This window comes from Patagioenas fasciata, chromosome 13 (assembly GCF_037038585.1).
Source record: "Patagioenas fasciata isolate bPatFas1 chromosome 13, bPatFas1.hap1, whole genome shotgun sequence".
Taxonomy (NCBI): domain Eukaryota; kingdom Metazoa; phylum Chordata; class Aves; order Columbiformes; family Columbidae; genus Patagioenas; species Patagioenas fasciata.
The window spans coordinates 20076131-20101896 of NC_092532.1; the positions used below are offsets into that span (position 1 = coordinate 20076131).

General features: G+C 38.7%; 1 protein-coding gene and 1 long non-coding RNA gene across 2 annotated transcripts in view; one reads left to right on the forward strand and one right to left on the reverse strand.

Annotated features, from left to right (window-relative positions):
* PDP2 (pyruvate dehydrogenase phosphatase catalytic subunit 2) overlaps nt 1-25766 on the reverse strand; it is a 57242-nt gene that overhangs the window by 19100 nt on the left and 12376 nt on the right. The gene's annotated exons all lie outside the window — the stretch shown is intronic.
* Nucleotides 9297-24941, forward strand: LOC139829038 (uncharacterized). The gene is made up of 3 exons (XR_011741245.1): nt 9297-9361; nt 9625-9720; nt 24638-24941. It is a non-coding gene; the product is annotated as an uncharacterized lncRNA (long non-coding RNA).

Below are 25766 nucleotides of genomic sequence, written 5' to 3' on the forward strand. Positions count from 1 at the left end.
CAGCCATCACTTCAAAATACCTTCATCTATTTAGTTTGTGATGCAAGCCTGCAGTAATAGCAACAAATTATTTAATCTTCTCTAAAATATCCCAAACCAAGGCAAAGAGGTTACCCACATCTCTTAGTCATTAGGATAGAGAGAGATATTGTTTTGTTGACCCATTTACAAAAATAAAAAGATTAATTTTGGTTTAGATTTCAGGACAAAGATGGGATGATAACAAGCAAAGGCTGGTTAATGTCATCAGGCTCTGCTAGTACGGGATTGAATCTGCAAAGGGTGCGACAGAAGCCAGTTGAGCCGCCCACAACTTGTGCCTCAGCTTTTCTGCCTGTTGGCTCTGAATTCCCCCATGTAGGTGGGAGTTCCCCTGTGAGTCACAGGGTGCCCTGGCAGCCTTCCTGATTTCATCCCACCCGCAGCTCCACTCCAAGTGAGCGCTCCCCGAGCAGCCTCCTGCACCAAGCAGACACAGCTTTTCTGCCAACGCGCCGTCCCTCCGTGGCTGTAAGGCCTTGCTCAGGAGATGCTCTAGTGCCTGACTGCCTGCAGTTGTTCAGCTGTCCTTGCAAGGCCCTTATAGATTATATAGAATTATGGACAGTATCTGCGGTTAAACTTCCCGTACTGTGGAGGAAAGGAGTACACGTTAAAAAATCCCAGGTTACTAACTTCAAAAGATGGTTCTTAATATCCACACACAAGAGCTTTGTGTCTCCAGCTGGGAATGCACCTCAGTGGAAAGTAGCATTTTGTACTCTATGGTTTTCCATGCGGTGCACTGGGCGCCTCATTCCAGACCACACCACCCCATTCCAGGAGCTGGTGGGATCAGCAGGATGGCCTTGCCATCTTAGCAGAGATGGCAGCAACTAAGGAGCTGCAGGACTGTGACAGAGGCAGCTGCGTACAGTACACAGGCTGCGCTGTCCTTAGCAGCGATACGGGAGCTCTTAATCTCTAGAGCCCTCCTTATAACACCTTTAACCAAAAGCCACTGATGTCAGTGTTTTCTATGTAAAAAAAACATCAATCAAATGTTTGGATGCTCCAGGTCTTTGGTCAAGATGTTTCTAAGCGGTATTCCAGAAATAGCACTAGCTTTTATTTACTCTCTAACAGGTCACATTAATTTGCCAAGTGCCATTACATAGCACCAATTAGTTCCATTATTTCTTCATTACTAGCTGCGAGCATAGATGTTTCCACAACGTGCTGAAATGTGTTTCTGAAGCTCTCCTCAGTAGCTCTGAAGGGAAGATAAATGAGGACAATCAGAGTGCCTAGATTAACAACCAGTGATAAATCCAGGCTCTTTCATTGAAGCCAAATTAAATATTCTGGTGTAGGCCTTGACCTAATTCCAGCTACTCATTATTTTTCTCGTACTTTTTCATTAAACAGATTTGGTATAATCTCTGGCTCTGCCATAAGAATAGGCCATACACTTCTTTTAGACACATATACCTTCAGAAATTATTCTTGCAAGTTATGGATCATTTCAGATGGCCTCAAAAGTTGCCACTAATTTTGCTGGAACCAGAATTTAATTCTCTATCAAAAGAGGAAAACTCGTGTTGCTAAGAATAACATTTTATCTACCATGTTTTAAATACTACAAGCTATATCTGCTTGCAAACAACTCCAAATGGTACTGTTAGGACATGATTCTTAGTTTTAATCTTAAAAAATTACTTCCTTTGCTTTCTTCGTTTTTTAACTATTCTTTGGTTGTTCCTAAATTTTAGAATACTAATGTGTCCAGAAGAAGTGTGTAAGCTAGTGGTCAGTGTGTTGTATATTATGCTATCATATATGTTATATATTGTACTATACTATTTCACTGGAATTGTCCTGCCTTGCAAGCACTTGTAAATAGCAGCCAACACTGTATTGAATTACTTAAAAGTATTTCATTCAATTAATCTTGTCTGTTTTTCTAGAGCTCTCATATCTCTCTGCATCTTCCCTGTAATAACTGATCTTGCTGTCTCCAGGATTCAGTCTCCTGTATTAGAAAAGTCTCCTGTGTCTCCTTTCTCATAGATTCAAAAGCAACCATGAATTACACTGACCTATTTCACCACTGTATCACTCTCAGAGAGGAGATTTGTCAGATGACTTAGATGTTTCATTATTCTCTCAAGGAATCTGACCTACCCTAGAATAAAACTGAGAGGAAGGACCAAATTCTGATATCAGGGACAATTAATTTACTGGACATAACCAGTCTGGGTCTTGGAAATTCATTTATATTCATATTGGTGGAGATGGTGTTAGAATCTGGCTAAAGATCTCAAACTAGAAGCTTTGCCAGCTGGTTACTAAACTATGTCTCTATATGTTAAGCTCCTATGCTCTTAAGGTGCTTTTTGGTCCAGGTAGGCTCCAGATATGTCTGTTCATGACATCTCTAGAGCATTTGCTGAGCAAAAGCTTGTTATTCAAACATAGTGTCAGTTCTGCTCTACTAGAGGCAAAATTCCAACCATGAGAGAACATAATCAGAGAAGTAAATAGGTCCACACATATGCTTGTTCAGTCACTGAACAATACAGTTCTAAAAAAGCCCTGAATAACTGCAGAATCACTGATTCTTGCATGCTCTTTGGGTTTAGGTTAGGGTCCACTAGGATCCTCCTTCTTCTTCCATCAGGTCTGATTATCTTCTCCTCTATATCACAGTTTATTTATTTCTCTTGTGTAGCCCACCTATTGGGTTTGACTGGTCTCCCAGCCAATTTCATTATATTCACAAGGAATTCCTCTCTCTTCTTTGGCCCTGATGAAGCTCTCAGTCATCCTTGACCATTCCAGGGCCATCTCCAACGCGCCTTTGCTCTGCTTTGCTGTGCTTGCTGCCTCCACACATGCTGCGCAGCTCAGCGATAAAACAATTCTACAGCTGGAGCCAGTATACAGAGAAGTTTCAGACTGTCGCAATATAACTCACTGCTCTGTTGTTTTTCAGTATTTTTTCTCAGTTCAACTCAAAAAAAAAAAGATGATGCACACAGAAAAAAAAGAAAGTGCATTTTTAATCCTCCATACCATCCGTAGGCTTCTAAGGGTATATTCACTTGTTTTACTTCTTTTTTGTAAGAGAAGATATACAGATAAGGTAATCCTATACTCAGTATTATAAAGACCAACATCATACTATCATACTTCCTGCTGTGAAAAATATATTTTGTATTAGACCTTTTCAAACAGGAATTAAACTGGCTGCATATTTTGGGTGTGTGCAAGAGTACACAAAGAACTGTACCTGCAGAACTTCAAACAACTCTTTCTGTGTCTCAAACTGCCACTTGGAGTTTACATTTTAGAACTTTCTACTGATTCGTGATAGCGATAATTGAAATATGTGTCTATTCTGATGAAATCCAAACCATACTCTGTACTGCAGTTCCTTTTTCCAAAAACAATGTTGCAGTTGACAAACAGGAACTTATATTGAGCTATTTTGGTAGAATGGGCAGTGACAGGACAGGCTTGAAGGCAGAATAACCTGATCTTTCTCTGACATGGCATCTCTAGCAAAGCTTTTCGCATAGGGGCTGACAACAAAGGGAAGCTTACCCTGATTCTTCTTCTGTCATACAAGTTATTAATCTGACACCAAATACAATTTACCCATCTAAACTAAGGAAAAACAAAAAATCAGTTCATGGATATCAGCAATTTTTTAGGCATGCTTACAGTAAACTATTTTACAAGGTGTTAATTGGATTTCCAGACTTGAAGTAAATATAATCAGATCAGAGTTTCTAAGTCCAGACCCCAGTCAGAACAGATACTGCAATCTCTAACTATTCCCTATGGAAAAATTCAGGGTGTCTTAATTTGACATGTCAGTATTGAAAGGAAAAATCCTCAGACTTCTGACAGCAATGAATGCATAGTCCATAGTCATAAGGTCTGGAAAATCTGTCCACTGCTCGAGGGGAAAGGAGACAGTGAAATCACATACACTGTGAAGATCCATACAAATTAGATAAGCAAATTCTTATTTTTAGCATTTGCCCGACAGCAAAGACAAGGGAACAGTACATAAACAACTCAGAAGGGAACAAGTAACCTAGGCTAATCCAGGGCACATTGAAACAGCCAAGTTTCAGATGCAGGGTGTTCTCATATAACTGAAGAACTTGTAACTCATTTAATTGAAGAAAAATTGTAACGGGCCACCCAATTGGGAAGACAAAACACCTATTTCTGTCCCTACCTTGCCACTCCAGGAGTGACCTTGCAAAATGCCAAGTGTCTTTCACTTGAAACCGAGGGCCACAGCAAATCAAAGGCTTCACTTGCCCAGTTTTATGAGACTATCTTGGCACTTAACTCTCATTAATCTCCCACAGAAGTCAAATGGGTTTTAGGAAGATAAATCTCTGAGGATCCAAGCTTTTAGTACCTAAAATAAAACTTGAGCTTAATTTGAAACCCAGCACCAAAACAGTGAGTTTGAGGTTTTTTTTTTAACCATCTGGTGAGGCCTGACATTTTTAGTTGTAATTTTCCCTGCTTTTCTGACAGGGGCACAAAGATAGAACAACTCTGTAGTATAGGGAATATGGAAATCAGTCTTGAGCTCTTTCACTCTGACATATTTTAAGAAAAAGCATGAATAACACACATTTCCACACATCCTTTCCGAGCAACTGCCTTTACCAGAAAAGGAGATAGCACCGATACATTTCCTTAGGAGAAAAAAGGAAGCCCTGCTCTGTTCTGTGAGTGAACGGGCAGGAGTGGTATCATTCCAAAGGGGAATCAGAGCTGTGGGGTCTGAATGGACAGAAGATTCTCCCTGACTGCAGAGAGCAGAAGTGCTTGCAAAGCAGGGTGTAAGATCCAGTTTATCCCCATTGCCTCCCTAGAAAACAGCACACAGCTTGCTGCTCAGCACGCACTCTCCAGATCCCTTCCGCTTGCTCTTCCAAAATCTCCCGTAGCACTGGATTATGAAGTCTACTCCTGAGATGAAGTGCCTAAACTTTAGGAATAGATCTGTTAATCTGGCCTTGAAGGCCAGTCATTCCACACAGGCTGAAGATCTGGTGGAATATCTGATAACATAGTATCATTTGATAACTTGCTCACATGTTTGCATAAGACTCAATAACAAGCTGAATAAGTCTTGGTAGAAATAAGCAGTGGCTCAGGTTGTGTTATAACCCCACCATTTCTGCTGCGACTGGTTTGCAGATGTCAGATAGAAATGGAGTTGTTGGAGCACAGTTAACGTTTCTTTGATTGCTCATGGGCTAAACCCATAATGCTGCATGGATGTAGAAGGCAAAGGGCATAGATCCCAATGAGACTTTCCCTGTCCGAGATTGAATATGTAGTTTATACTCTGCAATGTGTAAGTGAATATAGGATATATCTCCTAGGAATTTATCTTGTTGAAAATAACTAAAATATGACCAGGATTTGTTCATGCTATAAACCAAGTTGAAATCCTCTCCACTGATTCAATTTTGTTTGTAAGTAAGGACAGCAATTAAAAATACCATTAGCCTACTGATGAGTATGTTTCCATCCTCCACGTGACTCTTACTTGAGCATCTGTGTTCTTGTGAGCAATGCTGTGATTAAATTCGTGATCTCTGTAAAGATAATCTCCCGATTTCTACTCACTTATTTTCTCTGAAAAATTATGCTTGTCTGTAACCTGAAGGCCGTACAATTAACTGTATGTAGCTTAAAGTAAAGCCACTTTTTCAAAATTATATAAAGAGTAGTTATTGAATTATGTTCTCAGTTCAAGATAAAGATTTTTCTTAGGATGGGCCAAAGAGGTTTTCAAAATGTTATTGCTCTGGGCTCTGTAGGACAAAAGAAAATGCGTTGTGTATCTGCATTGTAAGGAATCCAAACAATAGTAGCCAAACTGAGCATTAAAAACATTTTCCAGAACAGCATCTCCTGGAATAGGATCTGTTCTTTCTATCGGTGTGCGGCGGTATAGCCACACACTGCTTGTAAAAAACATCGAAGGAAAGCCTCGGTACTCGGAACAAATGGGAGCTCTGCAAGCCTGAAGTGTTTACCAGCTTTTTTCATCACCCTTTTAAAAAAAGATCAGTTGCAATATCATGAGTCTAACATAATTAGTACCAGTAAGGGACTGATAAGATCTTAACCCAGAAGAAGAAAAATACATATTAGGGAGTTTTCATATCAGCTGGGTCTGATGAACTTTGTCATCCTAGGATATTTAAAGAAGTAACAGAAGCAGTTCCACAAGTCATATTAGCTCACTTTAAAAACTGGTACACAAGGGTGCTAAGAGGAAAAAGAAACTTGGTTCCTATTCTAAGAAAAAGTGAAGTGGTTAGCAGCTGGGGAATTATAAATCACGCATCCTAATTAAAATTCCTGGAAAAATACTGAAGTATTTTTAAACACATTATATACAAGCATGTAGGAAAACTCAAAGATTCACAGTCACCATGGATTTATTGAGAACAAATTCTGTCAAGGCAATCTAATTTCCTTCTATCAAAGGTAACTGACCCTGTGAATGGAGAAGCAGCAGTATGAGTCAAATGTCTTGACTCCAGGAAAACCTTTACTATTGTCTCCTCTAACAACATATGCAGAAGGAGGTGTCCTCAAGCCGAAGCTGCTGTAGGATGGGTGCAGGACTGTTTGAAAACTATGTTGAGATTGCATTCTTCAACGATTTCTGGTGAAACTGAAGAGCTTCCCATGCTGGATTCTGCAGCAGTCTGTCTCAGACAAATACTGCTCACTGTTCTCAGCAGAGGCTTGGAAGATGGAAATAGCGACTGCGCTTATTAAATCTGCAAATGCTAGCAAGCTGGGAGAGACTGCAAGTGCGTAGTATAAATTCGGAAAGTGGTTTGAAAAGAAATGCAGGTCAATAGGAATAAGTGCTGTACTCTTCCAAACAGAAATAGCCAATTATAAAAATAAAAGATGGGAAATAAATGACAAGCCAAATGATAATGGTGAACCCGGGAGTCTCAGTGACTCACAAGACGGACATGAGTCAGCACTGTTAATGCAGTCACAAAAATTGGAAGCCAGCATGCTGAGAGGTTTCAACGGAAGTGTAATCTAGAAGACACGTGAAGTAACCTTTTACTCTACATTGCAATGGAATACATTTTGGGCCCCAGTTTTGGGGGCCATTCTTTAAGAAAGCTGTTGCTGACATTAAGAAAATTTGGAGGAGGGCTATATGAGGGTTCTTTTAATTTCTATGCAAGAAATTGTTCCTGCTTCATGCGGGAAATCTCTCTCGTAGTTACCGCAACCAACTGACCTTCTTTGAAAAACCATATGCATGATAAAATAGAAAACGATATGCTCTAGTTAGATACCAGCCTGTTGTCAGCCATATGCTATTTTGGGAATTGCACTTCCAATACTGAAAGTCAAGCCAAAATATTGGCTTCTGTCAAGGATACAGCTTTATACGAGTTTTCTACCAAGATCTTAAAAAAGCTATTACTTTAAAGGAACTTGAATCAAGATTATAGTAATTCTGTAGTGAAGAATATTACATGCACCTTTTAATAGTATTTGGATGTAATTCAGCAAGGCACTTAAACAATTGTTTACTGCTCGCATATACTTCAGGATATATATATATATGTGCCTTGCTGAAGTAAAACATAAATTGCTGAGGATAAACTTCTGGGTCAAATTTTCAAAAGCAGCCTTTGATTTTATTGCTGGACCAAATTTGCTTATTGCTGAGAGTCAAAGCATCACACTTTGGAAGAATTCCAGCGTCTTTGCAGGTCTCCGAATTTCTAAAGACTCTGCTGCTGGAAAAGTTCTTCTGTGAGTACTGGGAATAATAAGAGACCTGCTTTCTATCAATTTGTACTCTTTATTTCCACAAACGCTCACCTACACCATTGTATTAACACATTTTCTCTTGCCGTCTGTTGTAAAGCGTCCCCAGACAGCACGTGCCTGTGGATTGCCCAGCTGGTCTCTGCTGAACGGAGCGTGTGACACTCAGGCTGTACCTCTGCTTCCTTCAGTGATGACACCAGCACGGACTTTCTCTTCTGAACAGCCTTCAGTTTTATTGAAACTTAATTATGTATTAGACTTCCATATATTTTGTCAAATTTGGCTAAAATTATACTGTGGGTATAAAACGTCTTCAGGGAGATGGGACTATGTTATTGATAATAATATGATAGTATAAATCTCATTTTCATAAGAAGCTAAGCCGTAAAGAAAATTACTATCAGCATAAAAAAATGAGCTTTTAGGAGAAAGTCCTTTCCCAGAGTAAATCTGAGACTGCATTTCAGAAGTTAGCAATGCTTATACCAATGACCTGCAAGCATAGACCTTCTGTACTCTCAAAAAGTAAGAATCTGCTTTTAGCATGGAGCTCTAAGTAAATGAACAGAAAATAAGCAATCACAGAGTTTCTGTGACAAGAAGGAGAAAACAGGGGTGTGGGTAAAGCACATAGAAAGCAGGCAAAGGCAGTAGTTACCACCATTTGATTGACTGACTGATTGGGTATTTGATTATGGAGACTATTTTCTCTATGGACCCAACCTGTTGTGCTAATAACTTCTCTGAGTTCAGTGGAGTTCTCCCAGAACTTCAGCTGATTCCTCCCTAAAGACCTAAAGATTAGAGCTGTCAGTTGAGGCTGAAGGGCTCGGGACATTTGGCCGGTGCTAATAATGACTCTACAAATGTTTCCTGAGGCTTACAAACTTTCAAAGTAGGGAAGTATTTCTTTTATTTATTTTTTAAAATTGTAAATCATATTCACTTAAGAGGCAAACTCTTACACCTCTTTTACTCTAATAACTCTTTCCTGGTAGCTTAGAACTGTGTTTTACATACAAGCTCTCCTTTCTAGAGATGGGATTTTTACAGGACTCATTTGAAATCGGTGACCGATTCTCTTTGCATGTGATCAACACAGGGCTGTGAAAAACACCAAAATTCCTCCCAGTCACAACCAGGTGTCTGGAAACCGTTTCCAAACATATTGCTGGAGTTTCCACGTACCCTGTACCATTGTTCAAGAATGTCATTGTAGTCTAGCTCACATCTGAGGTCTTACGTTCCCTCTTGAGTTGGACATGTACCCAAACGCACCCAAGCAGACGGTGCTGTAGGATAAGCTCTGCTTTCGGCAATACCAACTGCCAGTAAACTCAAGAGGCCTGTTAAAAATAGAAATAGTTAAGACGAGCGGCATAGCCACACAAAATTTTCCTGTCGGGAAGGAAAAGGGGTGCAATGGAGCTGTGACATAAATTTCAGGCTCATAGGGATTCCTCCTGCCGTGATGATCTCACCATAAGTCATCAAGAAGAGCTGCTTTGTATTAACGGTATAGCTACAAAGTACCATTTTACCTGGTTCAGTGAGGATAACAGAAACCCAAAATGACCTTCTGCTCTTTTCTTAGTTTCAAAATTCGGTCATTTCAGTGACACATTCAGAAAGCCAGGATATGGGAATGAGTTTCTGTTTGTCTACCTCCCTGTCATCCTCCAATTTGATTTATACTTCAGCAATGTTTAAGATTAGGCCTTTTGATGCATTGGAGTTTTGGAGAAATTAGATAAGAAAGATTGATTTTTTTCATTTCAGCTTATTGGGAATGAAGGCTTTGCAATTATTTGATGGTCTGACTGATGAGCATTCACAGAAGAGAATGAGAAGAAGGAATTGACTTTCACAGACAAGGTGAGTAGAAAGACACACAACAGATTTGTATTTCAGAGCTTTCCACAGCGACAGCAAAAGCAAGTTGTTCATACGGATTCAGAACGATTCAAAAGAACAGACCTAAGGAATACACAAAACATGGTGAGATCACAGGTCTGAGAAAGCAAAAAGGAGCCACCTTCTTCCTCCAAAATGCCCTTCAAACATTGGCATGTCAAAAATAAATAAGTAAGCAAGCAAGCAATGGCAGACAGAAACAGGGTGAAGGTGCAGCTGCTCACTTGTTATGTCCTCGTTACTCTATGTGTTGCAAGGGTTTGGCTCTTTTCAGTGATAGACCTGTTGGTACCAACAGGGACCCAATAGAGCCCATAACTCCAGGCAGTGTCTCACAGCCCTTCTTGAACAGTAAATCTGATCTTACTGTGGAACAGTATCTCAAACTGAAGATATAAAAAGCCCAGCAAAAGAACTGAAAGCAGTTACTCAGCAGAAGGGAAACCTCCTTCCTCCCCCGCTGCCTTCAGTCTGAAAAGTCACCTTGCACATTGCAAGACCTTTCTCTGCCCAACTGACGACTTGGCAGCCCTGACAAGAGCAATCTGACTTTGGATGAAGCTGGATCTGTGGGAAGCATATAGTTAGAAAATAAGTCACGCTTTCCTTCCATTGAGTGCATGTTCTATTTATAGCACTTTCCAGATTATGCAAGGATTCCCAGAACACTGCAGACTCTAGTTGAAAATTATATCTGCATAGCATGTAGTATCTCAAGCAATATTTTTTAAATCTCATCGTTAGCAGAATGAGCATCTTGCAGTTATATCTACAGAAAAGCTAGGGTAAATTTGGAAAGATACTGTGTCGTAATGAAGAGTAATTATGGTTTGTTTTATTTTGTTTCCCAAATCATTTGGTAAGTTGTATCTTTACAAGCAGCAAACCAGTAATTGCAAACCAGTAAAAGCCAAAGTAAAAAGTTCACTTGATTGAAAAATTATGTTTTTCTGATCTTTAAGAGAGTATGTATTTTAGAAAATATGAGGGATTGTTTTAGAATTGAATGACTGAGGACAATAATATCTAAATTCTAACACTGTAATGTAAATTTCCTCTCAAAGTTGTGACAAAATACAGTGTCTTGCTATCCATTCAGCCATGGGATAGGAACTTTCCCTGAAAGTTGTTTTGTGTTGCAAACATTACAAATTTCTTGAATTTTCATGTTGAGAATACCAAATAATAAAGCTTAAAATATTTCAATGACATTCAAGAACTTCTAAACCCTCAAGGAAAACAACATGGCAGGAGAGCCACGCAGATATAAAAGCCAAGTACATATATCACCAAACATACCTGTTTTCAGTGCAAACACACTTGGAACACCTGCATCTATTGCGTTTCCCCCAACTCTTACGTCATGTAAACTCGAACTACTCTTATGCTTTGAAAGAGGCCAATTGGCAAAGCTTATTCTGAATTTTCAAATGACTTATCACTCCTTAAGTGTGAAGCAGGAATTTCTGAAAGTCAGCCTCAATAACAGCCGTTTTGAAAGCCTGGCTTAGTCAAAACCAAAGAACATTCATAATTCTATCACAAAGCTTATTATCACTGAGTCATCACAGGTTCTTACTGAAACATCAAATACAGACACAGCTTTGGGTCAAAACTATTCAAAAATATGAACAACAACAACCATTTTCATGCCAGTGCATTCTGTCAGACTTCACATTCTTGACTTAGTTTTTCAAATGGATGTACTCATCGGATGTCCCAGTCTATTTTAGTCAGCAGATTCACTCTAAACTCTGTTAACTGGTTTGCTGGCTAGCTAATGATTCCAAGAACAAATTGTACTCTTTCGATATATTTCTCAGTTTACTATACGATTGCCAAGCCCTGTTATGAAGTGAACTTTGCAATCTAACAATAAATTACACCTACAGAGAAAGTCTGCAAAGTTATCTTCAAGAATATATTAAATTAGCAATATACCTGGGCTTACCTGTAAAATTTTATTGAGTGTGTTTAATGTGTTACACAGCAGAATTTATACAAGTAGAACTAAATAGCGTACCCTCAAAACCACCTTTTGTGCTGGATTTAGAAACCGGGGGTTGACAAATTTTTCCCACTGTTAATAAAGCATTCAGGCCTCTGTACCCACATATCAGATTCTGCAGTGTTTCAGTCCATTAAAAATATAAAATAAATGGGAAGAGGGGACAGAAGAAAGGGGGCTATTTCTAGATGCCAACATAAGGTGGAAGGGCATTTTTGTGGTATTTTTATTTAGTGATATCACCTATACTTTTCGTGTCACTCTAATTTTAATCTCTGAGGTGCTATTTTTCCATCAACTAACTATGGAAAAAAGTGATGTGAGCTCCTCAGTTATCTATCCAATTATTCATCATTAATGAGCTGAGTTGCAATGTAAACCTTCATGCGTAACTTTAGAGTTAGAAAAGAGCCAGATTAGACAGTTTTAATTACCCAAGAGTCATCATTTGAGCTCTCTCTTCTCATACTCCTTCATTTTTAAATCAAACCTCACATCTCACACGTTAGTTCTCGCACATCATCCATAGATACTGGAATAATTTACACAAGGTGTGAAGTAGTCTGTTTTTAGCTATCTGTTACCAAGTTAGCAATGTTACTATTCTTACTGGGCACAGTGTGTAAGATGTATTCCCACACTAGGAGAGTATTCAGTAAGGTCACAAGGATGCCCGGTCCTTATCAAACACATTCCCTGGAAACTTGGCAGGGGTTTAGTTTTACAAGAATTCAGGGGCAAATTAATGGTATTGGGTTTCGGCTTATTTAAATTTTTCAGTGTTTGTACAGAAAGAGATTTTTATTACCAACCTGTAGCAGAAGATTTGTTGTCAGTAGTACTCAAAGTCTAATTTTGCTTTGAGTAAATTGATTTTGAACTCATTTAATCCACTAACTTTTGTAGACTTGCTTCATGTTTGCAGTAGAAGCAGGCTGTATTTACACTACTAAGATTAATTTTAGTCTATTTAATCATTTTAGAAGGAAGAAAACTGAGCTTTTTACATAATTTTCAAGATAACATCAAGGCCAGAGGCAAACACAGAGTAATATATGCAAGGACTGGATGCAAACATTTTGCATGTTTAAAAAGCATTTTACGTAACCCAGTGAAACAGAAGCAGTAGCAGTGTGGTTCTAAAGGGAAACAGAACTCTGCAGAAAAGAGGGACTGGGTCAGAGTGCTACGTTTCTACTTCTCATATCTGTGGGCAAGTGGCAAGACCCCACACTCCTTGTTTCTTGACATTTTTCCAACATTTTACTTAGTCTCTATCCTGTAAAAAGTAGCTGTGCATGATAGGAATGTTGCCAGAAACAGCGAGGTGGAAATTGAACGCAACCAACCATTGAAGATCTTCACAGAACTTCTAGGCAGGAGGCTCTTCGCATTCTGCTGTCAAGCCAGACCAAACTATATATCCTGAAAAGATCTATTAAATAACACATCACAGTATATCCAATGGGAAAAGATTTGATCTGCTGTGCTCGTGGGGATCAGAAAAGAATGGTGAGCAGGGAGAGCCTTATTTTAGAGAAGAGTCTTTTTAAAAAGCTTATTAAGGGGAAAAAAAATAAGCATAGGAGCAAAGTTAGTTATTATCACCTGCAAAAGCTGAAAATAGCCTCAATAAATGAATGAGGGGACTTGGATCCCTCTGAGAATCCAAGAATGTCTATGAAACTAAGTTATGAAACTTAGCAAATATAATATTCAACTATGTATCCTGAAAGTAAGTCTATACAGATAATAATATGCGATACAAAATATTTGCTGTGGCATCAGCTGTTTTTCCCTATCTGCTATGCATTGAGGCCTACCCAACTTTCTCAGTCTCAGTGAGAAAGTGGAATTTGAAGCTGGATAATTCATTAGCTTCACTTACTAGGAAAAGGACTAAGGCCCAATTCCTTCCTCATCCTATAGCTGTGCAAATGAGAAACGAGGGGTCACCACACGTCCTTTCCTGCCCAGGCACACGCTGGCGGGCAGCGGGTGCTTTACAGTGGGCAGCAGCGCTCAGGAGGAGCAGCTGGCTGAGCTGCCAGCCCGCACTCTGCTGTGTTATGTCTTCTTCTCCAGCACACTGGGATGGCAGCTTGCCATCTGCAGCACGTTCTGGCCAGAACATTTGGATACAACTGCGCTCCAGAAGTCCAGGAAAATAAATTGACTCAGCCTATCTGTCAGAATAAGGTCTTCTACTAAAGGATACCCTTTGTCAGGCAGTCCTACAGAGGAAACTTGCTTTCACATTCTTGTCCAGCAGAGATTTCTTCTGTGACCTTGAACAAATAATTGTCTTGTCTATGCCTGGGTTTGCTCTCTGAAAATATTTGCAGGGGTTCTTGAGGGTAAGATTGCAAAGCCCTCAAATACAATGATACTGAGATCCAGAAAAGTGGACAGATACAAACTTTTTTTGGAAACACAGCTTTCTACTTCAACTATCGAAAAGCCTCAGCTGTACCAAAGTTCAAGTATGGAGGTCAAAAAAGGCTGTGATAGCAGAGAGCCTTCAAACTCTGCTCTTGGGTAATGAACGTGTCTTCCAACACTTAAACAACCACTCCTGACTGATAAACAATGCAGCATCTTGCCCTTCTGGCCTGCAGAAAGGGTCACCACATGTAGGGCCTTTGAGCTGTTCTGGGAAATGCAGATCTTGGAAGACTTCACCAAGAATGATATAGTTCTGTGTTATATAATTATCATTTCTTCTCTAAGATACAAAGCTCTCCGACAGTAGCGTTCCCTGGCTTTCCTCACGTGAGAGTCACAGTGCTCTTTGTGCAACGTTGCTCCTGCAGCTTACGGTTCAGTAACTTTCTATCTGCCTTGATTGTAAGTGGCAGTGTCAACACTCATGCCAAAAATAAAGCCTCCTGACGAATGACATGGATACTCCGCAGGCTTAGAGGCATCTTTTTATAGCAACCCTTTGATTTGAGATACCGCACTTTTGCTATTTTTGGCACAGAGGCTTGGAGAAACTTTCATGATCTTTAGCCTACATGACTACTTTTGCACACAGCTCAGGTGCTGTCAGAGTAGTTGTGGCTTCTCTTAAAGATAGCGAAATACGTTCATTCTGTTGGATATTTGTACTCACTAGAGAAACAGCTGACCTAGAAAACTGAGATTGGGCTATCACATGAGTTTTCCAAATTGTTGCTGGGGTATTAAAAACTTGTCACTTCAAGAAGTTCTAAGGTTTCATACTTAATGTAACTGAAAAGAATAACTTTGAATTGAGTTAACTAGAAGTCAAGTGTAACCATGGGATTACTTTGATGTATTTCCTCATTTAATAACCTGGAGGGGATTTATTTATTTATTTATTTAAATAGGAGATTGTGGTACAAATGGCAGATGCCAAATTCACCCTCTAGCAGATACAAGTGCACTATTTATGCATAGTGCAGACTGAAGGTGTCCTTATCCAAACTTCTAAGTAATAATTTACCTCTAATACAACTCTACCAACCCTAAACAGCGCCAGAAGCCACTGTGTAGGCAGAGCTCTTGTTCTTTTACATCTGTTCAGTTCAACTGGATAACAGGAGAGTAAAATTTTGGCAGCACCACCTGATTTAGTCATTGCTATCGACATTCTAGAGAATTCTATTTCTGATATTTACTATTGTAGTCAGAGCCAAATCTTGAGGAAATGTGTATTGCAACCAAATGTCCTGTGGCTTAAGAAATGCTTGCCAGATTAGACCTAGTTTACCATAGTACATACAGAATCTGGAAGGTAATTTAATTTTCCAACTCTCGTTTTAGTGCTTCTTTTCATTGAAGTTTCTTGCTCATGTTCCCTTTCTGATCAATATGACTTAAAAAGCCGATCTAGGTAATAAAAGTACAAGGAAATAAAAAGCGTTACAGACACTTTATCAGTATTGGAAATAGTTTCACAATAAGTCTGTGACTAGGACCTTATTGCTTCTGTAAGTGAATATGGTCCTAAACACCAGTGCATTAAGGCTGCTTAAGCCTGAAAGTAGGATGATTCCAACTTGTCCTATTTTAGCAGGGTAAACTCAAGGTATACTTTTAAGACTACTGAATGCAATTAATTTCACAATTACTTTGAAAGGATTGAAAATCTGACCAGATTAGATTCAAAGCCTGGGCAGCAATTGCTGCAGCTGAATACAGAGCTCTGTATACCTATTCACTTTAGCTGTTCACTAATGTTAATATCCACTCGTCATTAAGTAAAAATTCAGTCCTTTAGACTTTCCCCCTAAGGCATGCTAATGAATTTATTTATGGGTGTTAATCCAACTAGGAAATTGTTCCTCTCTCTGTATATAATCTTTCTCTCCTTTAGCATTCGACCATTTCAAATGCTGACTATAATCACCCATAGAAAGCTTTTCTTGTAAATACTAAAATGAAAAGTAGAAAAAAAGGATCAAAAAGATTCTTTGTATTTCTAAAAGCTGGTGTACAATGTGTTGATTTGCTTTTGGCTTTTTTGTTTTGTTTTAAAATTGGAGTCAAATGCGAGCATCATCATTTGAGTACATCCCATGCAAATTGTCAAGCACATTATCTTGAGGGAGGCTTTTCTCATCCCCAGTTTGATGTGCTAGGTGGAAACGAGGACTGTGCTGACAGCAGGCCAGATAACTAATAAAGTACACATCTAGCATTGAGTCAAATGCTCCACAATCCAAACATACACACTTGACAGAGAGACAGACATTTGTGTAATTAACATTTGGCAAGCAAGAGGCAGATAAGTAGCCAGTAGGTGTTTACCAAGAACTGAACGGTTCTAGTCATCTGTGTAATACGTGCACCAGCTGTCAGTCAGAGCTGGGGGTTTTCTCTAGGCTGACAGTGTCATTTGTATTCACCTTTTCTTAGCTCCCTTTCCAGAAACAGACATAAATAGACTTTTCAGCAGATGTGAATGCAGTATAGATTAGCAAATTTCTAAATGCACAGAACAAGGGTTGGAATCACAGGAGATTACCTAAGGTATTTCCATAATAAGAGCTGTAGAAGTCTAAAGAATATGTACTAAAAACCAGATGCACTAGAAGCACATTTTTGGTACAAGTTCTCATTAAGGCTCCCTCCTTGTTTTCCACTGCTGGAAATCAAGGGGAGTCCTGCAGGTAAAGCCCTATCCACTACAGCAAAGACTGCAAAACCAGACCATTTTCACCTTTTCTTGAAGACAAGTATCTCTGAATACAGTACCTCTGCTCCTCTTAACTCCAGATTTCCACAGCAGATTTACTGCCTCTTTTCTGGAAGAGCTGTGATATTTTTACTGTAAAGCAGACAGTGCTGAGCATCATATTTCAAACCAGTTCTCTTGCCCACATGCTCTGAGCTGTCAGGCATCAGCAAAGCAACCTGTTTGTTTCCTAAAGCAAAAATCTGGAGAGAAGTCTTTGTTCCCAGACACTGAGACTTTTATACTATTTGCTTTTCTTCCTTTGATTAACAAACAAGAGTCTAGAAATGGTGCTCACAATGGACATGGATCGTTCTTGTATTTAAGTTCAACTCTTCTGTTTCCTACATACACTTGGAGGAGGGGGGGGAAGTGTAAGGTGACTGATGCGGATCTGTAAAAAGGAATACATTCCTGCTTCTAAAACACATTTGTTGAAACATAGGCTGGCAGCCTATTAAATGCAGAACAGGCACAAAAAGTTAGCCAAAACAGATACATAAATGTTGATACTGCATATCATTTTGATTGTAATGAAATGAGCTACCGACTTTGCTTTCATATGCAGCCACATCAGTAAAACAGAATTGTTCTATTTAGATCAGTTGCTTGAGCATTCTAGCCACATTTTGAGAGCCTTATTAAATTTGAACGGCTACTGCTTCTGCTCTTTTCTGCCCCAGTGTTTGGGTTACATTATTACCTGAATCTGTTCTTGCAGTGGGTGACAGAGGTGGCCCAAGGGGACACAGCCGAATGCTGTTTCTGTAAGTTGTTTTTCACCACCTGAACAAACTGCTTGTGTGTTTATACACCTCCAGTTCCAACACTGCTCTCCAGGGTGGATCAGTCTCATTAATATCCCATTTCCATGTCTAGAAGGAACTGCAATGCTTGTTCTGTACCAGACAAGTTTTGGATATGGTTAGTCAGAAATGTGCCTTTATGTTACACCATCACAACCTGGTGTTGTAACGCAAGACATAGTTTTGCTTCTACTGTAGAGATGGCAAAACGTGCTGTGCAGAAAGTAACTCCAGAACCAGAATCCTCTTTGGACATATCCCATAGCCCAGATGTTAGTTGACTTAAAACTTCATACAAGTGCTGTTTCATACTGTGGATATGACTTCATGAATTTGAGTCTTTAAAGAACTCTTTGGGAATCTTGGTTAACAGTTTCCAAGTATTGAAGCACTTGTACTTTTATACTCAGAAAGAGATACTTCCAGACTATCTACAGATCAAAAAACCCTTTCAGTCCTTAAGACTGAAAGTAGAAAAATACCTTTGTTTTTCAAAAACATGGGAACCTTTTACCATAAAATTAGTTTCAAAAAATAGTCTATATTAGGCATAGAGTCTATTCAAGTCATTCTTGCTTCAAGAGGGCAAGGTGACCTTCCATAAGATGATTTATGGGCTTACATAGAATTTCAGACACTTATAATGGTAGAGAATTTGGCTCTTTTCTTCAAATGGTGAAGTCAATGCAAATACGGGTAAGAGGAAATTCACACTGAAATGAAAGTATGCGTTCTGCTCAGAGTCATTCTGGGTTTTATACTGTCTCAGTGGTTTTTAGTTACAATTTTGAAAACATATGCAAGAAAATCATTATGAAAATTGTTCATTGACAAATGTATCTTTCTACTATTGTCTGAAGTAGATAGAACTTTAACTGGTACTTTTCCATGCAAAGACTCCCCTCCACCACTTCCAGAATACAAATACTTAGATGCAGCTACAATAAAGAAAAATTCCAAGTGACACGGATGTATAGCCATTAGCAACAGAGATTTCCAAAGTGTCAAAAAGCATGTCGTCACTGGTCTTTTCAGAAAGATGTGCAAGTAAACTCAAAATAGCAGCCACAGACAATACTCAGTTCACCAGTAGAGCAGAGGTAATCTCGGATACCAGACAAAAGCCCTTATGAGCAAGTAAGTCAAATGCTTAAACCCATGTCCCCGGCTGAGACTATACACCTCTTCTCCTGGCAGACCCAAAGTACCAAGTGGAATTGCTTAGGCAGAGCAAGCAGTACAGTATAGATATTTGACAAGTGTGTATTGAGACAAGTTTATATACACCCAGTTTTGTTTTTAACCAAAAACATGCCTTCTAAACTGTAAACAAATGATCTTCTATTTGTTCCATTTCCCTGTTTTTTTCGGGACAACTGTTGGATTGAAACTGAGTTCTGAGTGAAATAGAATGACAACAAAACCAATCACAGAATTAAGGTTTAAAATCTTTTGTACACTAGGTTAAAGGCGGTATTAGTACATCTTATTACTTTGCCATTTCCAGTGCCTTGTAAAAGATAATCTCATTAATCCTGTTTTGCTCCCTCTACAGAGGTGAAACACTAGGTAAAGGAACACAGAAAGAAAGCAGTTGATAAGCGGTATCTGATACTAGAGTATCAGAGCAAAGCTATGCAAACTGCCAAATCATCTCAAGAAGTACAATTTAAAACGTGAGATCTTCACATTCTGTATTGTCCGGCTAGACACAAACATAAAATCAGTTCTGTTTGCCTAAAGTGTGGTAGAAAAGAGTCACGTTTCATTCACTGCTACAGTTACTCTCTAACTTTGTAAAAAATTCACAGTCCTCAGAGGAAACAGTGCCAAAAGAGAGCATTTTTTTCCCCAATTCAAAGAAATACAACAATAAAAGAGAGCTTAAAATATATTTTTATATATAAACAGATAGCCTGTTTTATTTCCCACCCTCTCCACTTTCATCTTGACAGCAATTACTATTTCTGAAGACAATAACAAAAGGTGAAACATCTCAGATCACTCAGCTCTATTTATATGAAAAAAATAAATGCGTAGAGGATTGTGGAAAAAGCAAATAAAGTTAGAAGTACGTAGACTACATTTTCACAATTACCGTTAAGGTAAAGGGAGCTCTGCAAAGTTGGAAAGTGCTGTATTTTAGTTGGGTTTTCAGCAATAAGAGGGCAATACTGTGAAGAGCCTCAGTAGTATTTTGGATGTTTAGAGGTCTTCAGTTGATTTTTGTTCATGTAAATATAACTTTCATCAGTTATATCTCCTGGACATAGCTCATAGAAAAGTTTTGCTCCCAGTTTTGTGCTTTAAAAAACAAAAAAAGCCCCAACCAACCAGCCAACCAAAAGCCCTGCTTCATATCAAAAGAAATTTTCCTTAAGAAATTTGAATGATAATAATGAGAAAAGAAATAACGAGTCCTGAAGAGTAAAAAGAAACACATGAAATAAAAATAGACTTGTTGTCAAAATTGTAAAAAATACATTACAAAAATCAAGTTCCCAAATGCTTATGGATCTGAGGATTAAGTGTCAGAGATGGAAGCTTCAGAGAGAACCTATGGAAGGTGACAGACATAAAGCTTCCACACCAGCCGTAATGCTGGAGACCATCATCCTTAGCTGATACAAGCGGGGTTTATTCAGCTTGTTAAAGCCTTCTTCAGATACTCGCTGGTATAAGAACAGAGATTTTATAGTTGAAAAGTGAGATCAGAGTCACACAGGTACATCAAAGAATCATTTGTCTTGGAGACTCCTCCGTTTTCTTAAGTTTGCAGTTAGCATCTTTTTAAGCCTTAGTGTGTGGCCTTTGGACAGAAACAGATCTTGAAGACAGGGTATCTGAAAGCTTGTCATGGATTTATTTTAACCATAAAAACTCAAGGTTTTAACACCATGTTTTCATCCACTCCCTATATATGTTGCAACTAAGAAGGAATAGACATTTCTAATAATCATTTCACAACAGGGAAAGCTTTCTGGCCAGTATAGATCTTTTCTCAGATAATTACTTTACAGTGTCATGGGCATAAACTCCATCAGTTCAAACACATGGTAACTTGGGCAGAGTTGCTGACATCCTGTCTCTGAACTAGACACGTTCAGTAAGGGAAAACTAACAGTCATCAACACTAAAAATAAAAATAAAAAATTAATAAACAAACAAACACACACCACCCACACACCAAAAAACAACCCACAACACAAAACACCGCACCATACAACTGCAATACAAGTCAGCCTCCAGCTAGTGACCATTCATAAAGAGAATGAAATGAGCAAGCTTTCAACAAGGAATAAGCCAAATTTCTGCTGTGTAGGAAGCAGCATGTTTCAAATCCTGTAACAGCACAAGTATCAAGTTTCTTCACAAGGTCAGATGAAACAAACATGGCCTTAAAGTCTAATGGCACTGTATTGTCATGATTCAATCGGAATCAGTCTGCTCAAGTTACAGACACTGAGGCTTTAAAAATTAATACTTCATTTCACCTAAGCTGTTCCTGACAAAAGCCATATAACTTCAAAAAGTGCTGACAAATGTTCTGCCTCGCCATTTCCTAAAAAATTAAGGTTTTTCATCCTTTCCTTAAGGAAAAAAAGAAAATAACTGCAGGGTTTATTTCCCTGTAATATTTTGTTGATTGCTTGTAAATATTGCAGTTTTTATCCTGTGAAAATCAGTATGTGAGCCTGTGAAACCTGTGACTATAAAACATTTCCTTCTAGCTAAACTACCAGAAAGTTACTGCATTTTTTCCTATTTAAATGAAAATTAGAGCTCTGTATGCTACTGAAAAGGCTGTGAATGCTTTGAACTTTTTTTTTTTAAAGAAAAACCTTTTCATTATTTAAAAATGACCACTTCAAATCATTTGCAGATAGAAATTGCTCTAATGCTATAGCTTGGCAGGTTGGAAGTTTTACAGACAAGCTATAAATCCTCCAAATAGACACCAATAATAGAAATAATTGCACAGTCTTTATAAAGCGGTGTGAACAATTATACTGCAATATAAAAATCTATTTCCACTATAACCAATGATGAATCGGATGCCCATTAATGAATAAAGGTTGTGAATCATCATCTTTGAAAGATTTAAGACCGTGAAATGTAACACCTTCTTAAAACTGGCTCCCTAGCTTGTCTGTGTTAACAATTGCCTGGCTGGAGATGGTTAAGAAATAACTGGAGTTTGGGTTCAGTGACCAAACCTCAGTATCTGTCTGATGTGCACCACCCTGGTCTTGGTACGGCTTGGAAATCCAGGCTTTTGAAATCGGCCAACTCCAAGGGCACGGTGCTCCTTGTACATTGGGAGAGTACTGAGCTCTCACCTAGACTACCCAAGATCACACCTGTTAACAAAGCATTTTCACAAAGCAAAAGGGCCTAGTTTAAAACAATAACATTTGTAAACAGTTTCTTATTTTATCTGAAGTTTTATTTGCTCATCTGTCAGTATCCAGTTAAACGTGATGTGAGTTGATGGTGCCATCCTATATTGGCTGCTGCTGACTAAAAGGGCAGGTCAACAACTATTCATAGAACTGCGTAGTGAAGTAATGGTGATTGGCAGCTCTGATCAGAAACGGTGACCATGAGCACAGTATATATATTTTAAAGATGTGCATTATTATATTTAATTCACTAGCGTAAGAAGGCAAGATACACCGTTAAGTCTCTCATATTGAATAATCCCAATTTAGTATTGGTTGCTAAAGTTTTGTACTTTGTGATTTTTTCCGCACTCTATCAAATAAACCCTTTCTTCGCATAAGGGCAAGTCTTAAAAAATTAGGCAATACATTATTTTTAACCTTATGCTTTCATAAGCATTGTATACAATGTAAATCAACACACCCTTTGCCATAAGTAACATAAGGTTTACAAATCCACGGAGACTAAAGGAAAAAGACCAGCATGCAAAAAATACTTCAGAAATTTTGAAATTATTTTCTGTTATTTTGTTTTCCTTAATCCATCCCGGCTTACCCTACCCCTAGTATAATTAAGTTCACTAATTTAATCTAAAAACAAAACAGATTTTTAAAATTTAGCTTGTGCTTTCAGCTCAGATACTACAGCAAACCAGCTAAATGTGAGCATGGTAGTCCTGAACTATGCAAGTTTTTGCTACAGTCTGAGTCCTCTGAGCTTCACCAACACTAAAAATCTGCATAGACAGACTGCCCATTCATACACGCTTTTTTTGAGAGGATGGTATTTGCTTTCATGGAGCTTGGGTGGTTTTTTAGTTTTTGGAAAAGAGGCAAACACTTGTAATGAGACACAACTTAAAGGAGGATACAGTGATCTTTGAGCCTTAGTTTTCCTTCTTCTGGCTTCTGAATGCACTGGTTACCTTGTCTAATAGCTCTAATTTTGCCACAAAATGTTTAGTCAAAGAAATATACACAGCTACATAGGACATTTCCTTTTGTAGGGAAGTGAATGATTTTTAAAACACAGGAGGAGACACCAGATTACATGTATTACCAATAGAAATGACAAGCACAAGAAAGAAGACAGGTTTGATGCATTCATTCTTCTTGTCATTTAAATTAAGATTAAACAGAATAAGAACATGACTTCCCAATTATTTTTTTTCTTAATCCCTGTTCTTACTTACTGGAAAAAAAGACTTCTTATAGTTATCTGTCAGTTATATAGAACCACTTGCAGAGACTTTAAATAGCATGAGTTAAGTATCAGCCTTGCCTTTAGGTCTAAGAACTGGCTTCCATCTGAACCACAGCTCCACGTTCCAGTCCCATCCATGACAGCAGCACTGTGCTATCAATAGCAGCTCCAGAGCAACAACGTGCATCTACAGCTTAGCAAGCAGAGAGGATGTAAAAACATTTACTAGACATTGTGCAGCTGCAGTTGACTCTGACCATCCAAGCAAATTTGCCTCTTTTAGTGAGGCAAATTAATCCTGCAAAGTGCCAAATTACTACTATCTAGCTCTGGAGTCAGCTCAGGTACCTTTGTGCTGTACCACATGCTCCCCAGCATCGCTGAGAGTGGCCAGGGATTTAAATTGCTGGTGAGAGAGCATCCCATATTCCATTAAATCCTATAAGCCATGCAGGCTATGAATAACGAGACAGACAATACTTTGTGTTTCTCTAATAACTCTGCATTGTGTAAGAAAAGGCAGCTTGTCAAGTCACAAACACAAAATCCAGCTGTAATTTCAGACACTTCATACGTCCTTCCCGTTAGGTTCGTGTGAGTGAGTCTACAAAAACACTCACAGTTCTTTCCATAAGTTCAGCGATCACCCTAATCACCCAAAAGACATGAAAAAAAGCATTGGAAAAATTAATCACATGTCCTGCCATTATCACCACTTCTTAATGCATTACTCTCAACACAGCAGTCTTAATCTTTCGGATACAAATGTCTGATGTTGTTTTATTTCAATAAAGTATTTGTTGTCAATACAGTTTTTCAAACTTAAAAGTATCTCTCTAAATGGTCCTCTCGAAAGATCAAATTCTTGGTATAACTAGATTAATTTTGCAGTTCTGGATGTGAACAAGAAAATACCTTATGTCAAAGAAATGTCATTATTCCACACTTAGGAAGAAGAAGCAAGACCTTGGTAAGGCCTGTCCGTGCCATGCGGCAGAGTCTGAGCTCAGAGCTGTGACAGAGCAGCAGGGGACAGCCCACTGTCAGTCCTTCCACATTTTGTACACCCATAAGATGTTAGGGAATAGACTGCCTTAGCTTATTGAATTATTGGTATACTGCTTCTTACAGAACTTGTTTAGAAACTGCTTATAGAGAATTTTCCTAGCATAACTTCTGCAAGCTGTGAACCTTTGTTGTTTCTGTTTTGTTAAGCAAAAAAGGCTTCGGAGTCGTCAAGCTGGAAGATAAGGGGATCTGCATCCCTGGAGACAAGTGAAGGAACAAAACAGTGTCTAACAGAAAAATGTTTTGGCTGTTGTCAATAACTTATTTTCTCCAGCTGCGAGTGCAAAATAGCAACTGAAGGTCAGAACTTTGACAGCCCACCTGATGAAAATGAAGAGATCCAGTGAAGAAAAAGGGACACCTCAGACTCTAATTTTGCAATTGGCCCAGAGTGACTCACAGGGGGTGGGGCCTTGATTGTGAGGCTATTAATTATCCAAGTTTTTTTCCGCTGGGGGTCCCTCTTCAGGAGACACCAACCTCATGCCGCTCTACACTGTATCTTGCAAATAAATTACTGATTTTAGAAGAATTTCATGTCTGAGTCTGTTACAGAAAACCTAGGGAAAAGAAACTTCTCCAACATAAGATGACCTGATTTCAGCAGATTTTCTTACTTCTTCAGTTTCCCTTTCTACCCTTTATTCCTTTTTAGGTATTTACAGTGCCTGTACTTTCTCGCACATTGCATATAGGGGATAGCAGGACAACCATGACAAGAGTTTCCAAGCTGCACACTTCCATAACAGTCAAATGGTTCTTAACAGCTGATTTTCCCTGACTTTTAGATTGCCAAAGCTGCCACTCAGAGATCCCATCCCTTACCTGCATGGGTTTTATCTCACTCAGGTTTCACAGACCATTATTTAAAGCACAACAATTTTACCTATACAAGTTATACAGAAATTCATGTCATCAGCTTCTCCTGTAAACTGTTGGTTCTAGAGGCAACACATGAACTCACCTGGTTTCAGTATGCAGTAAAAAAGCTAAAGGCAAGATGTCTTAGGAAGGCAATAGAAAACAGTGAGCTAATGTAATTCTTAAAAAGCAAATGTACATACCCTGGAAAAATGGTCTACAGCTCCTCCTCAGTGACTTGCTGTGCCTTAAAATTACAGGGTCTTCACCCTGCACACTGTGCTTTGTTTCTCAGTAAGGAAAGAGGAAGTAAAGGTATTAGTTAGGTTATTATTTTATGATAATAAAACTTAGTTTGGCATCCTGACATGTTTGAAGCCTGTCAGTAAGGGAAGAATTAGGGCAAAGTCTTCAT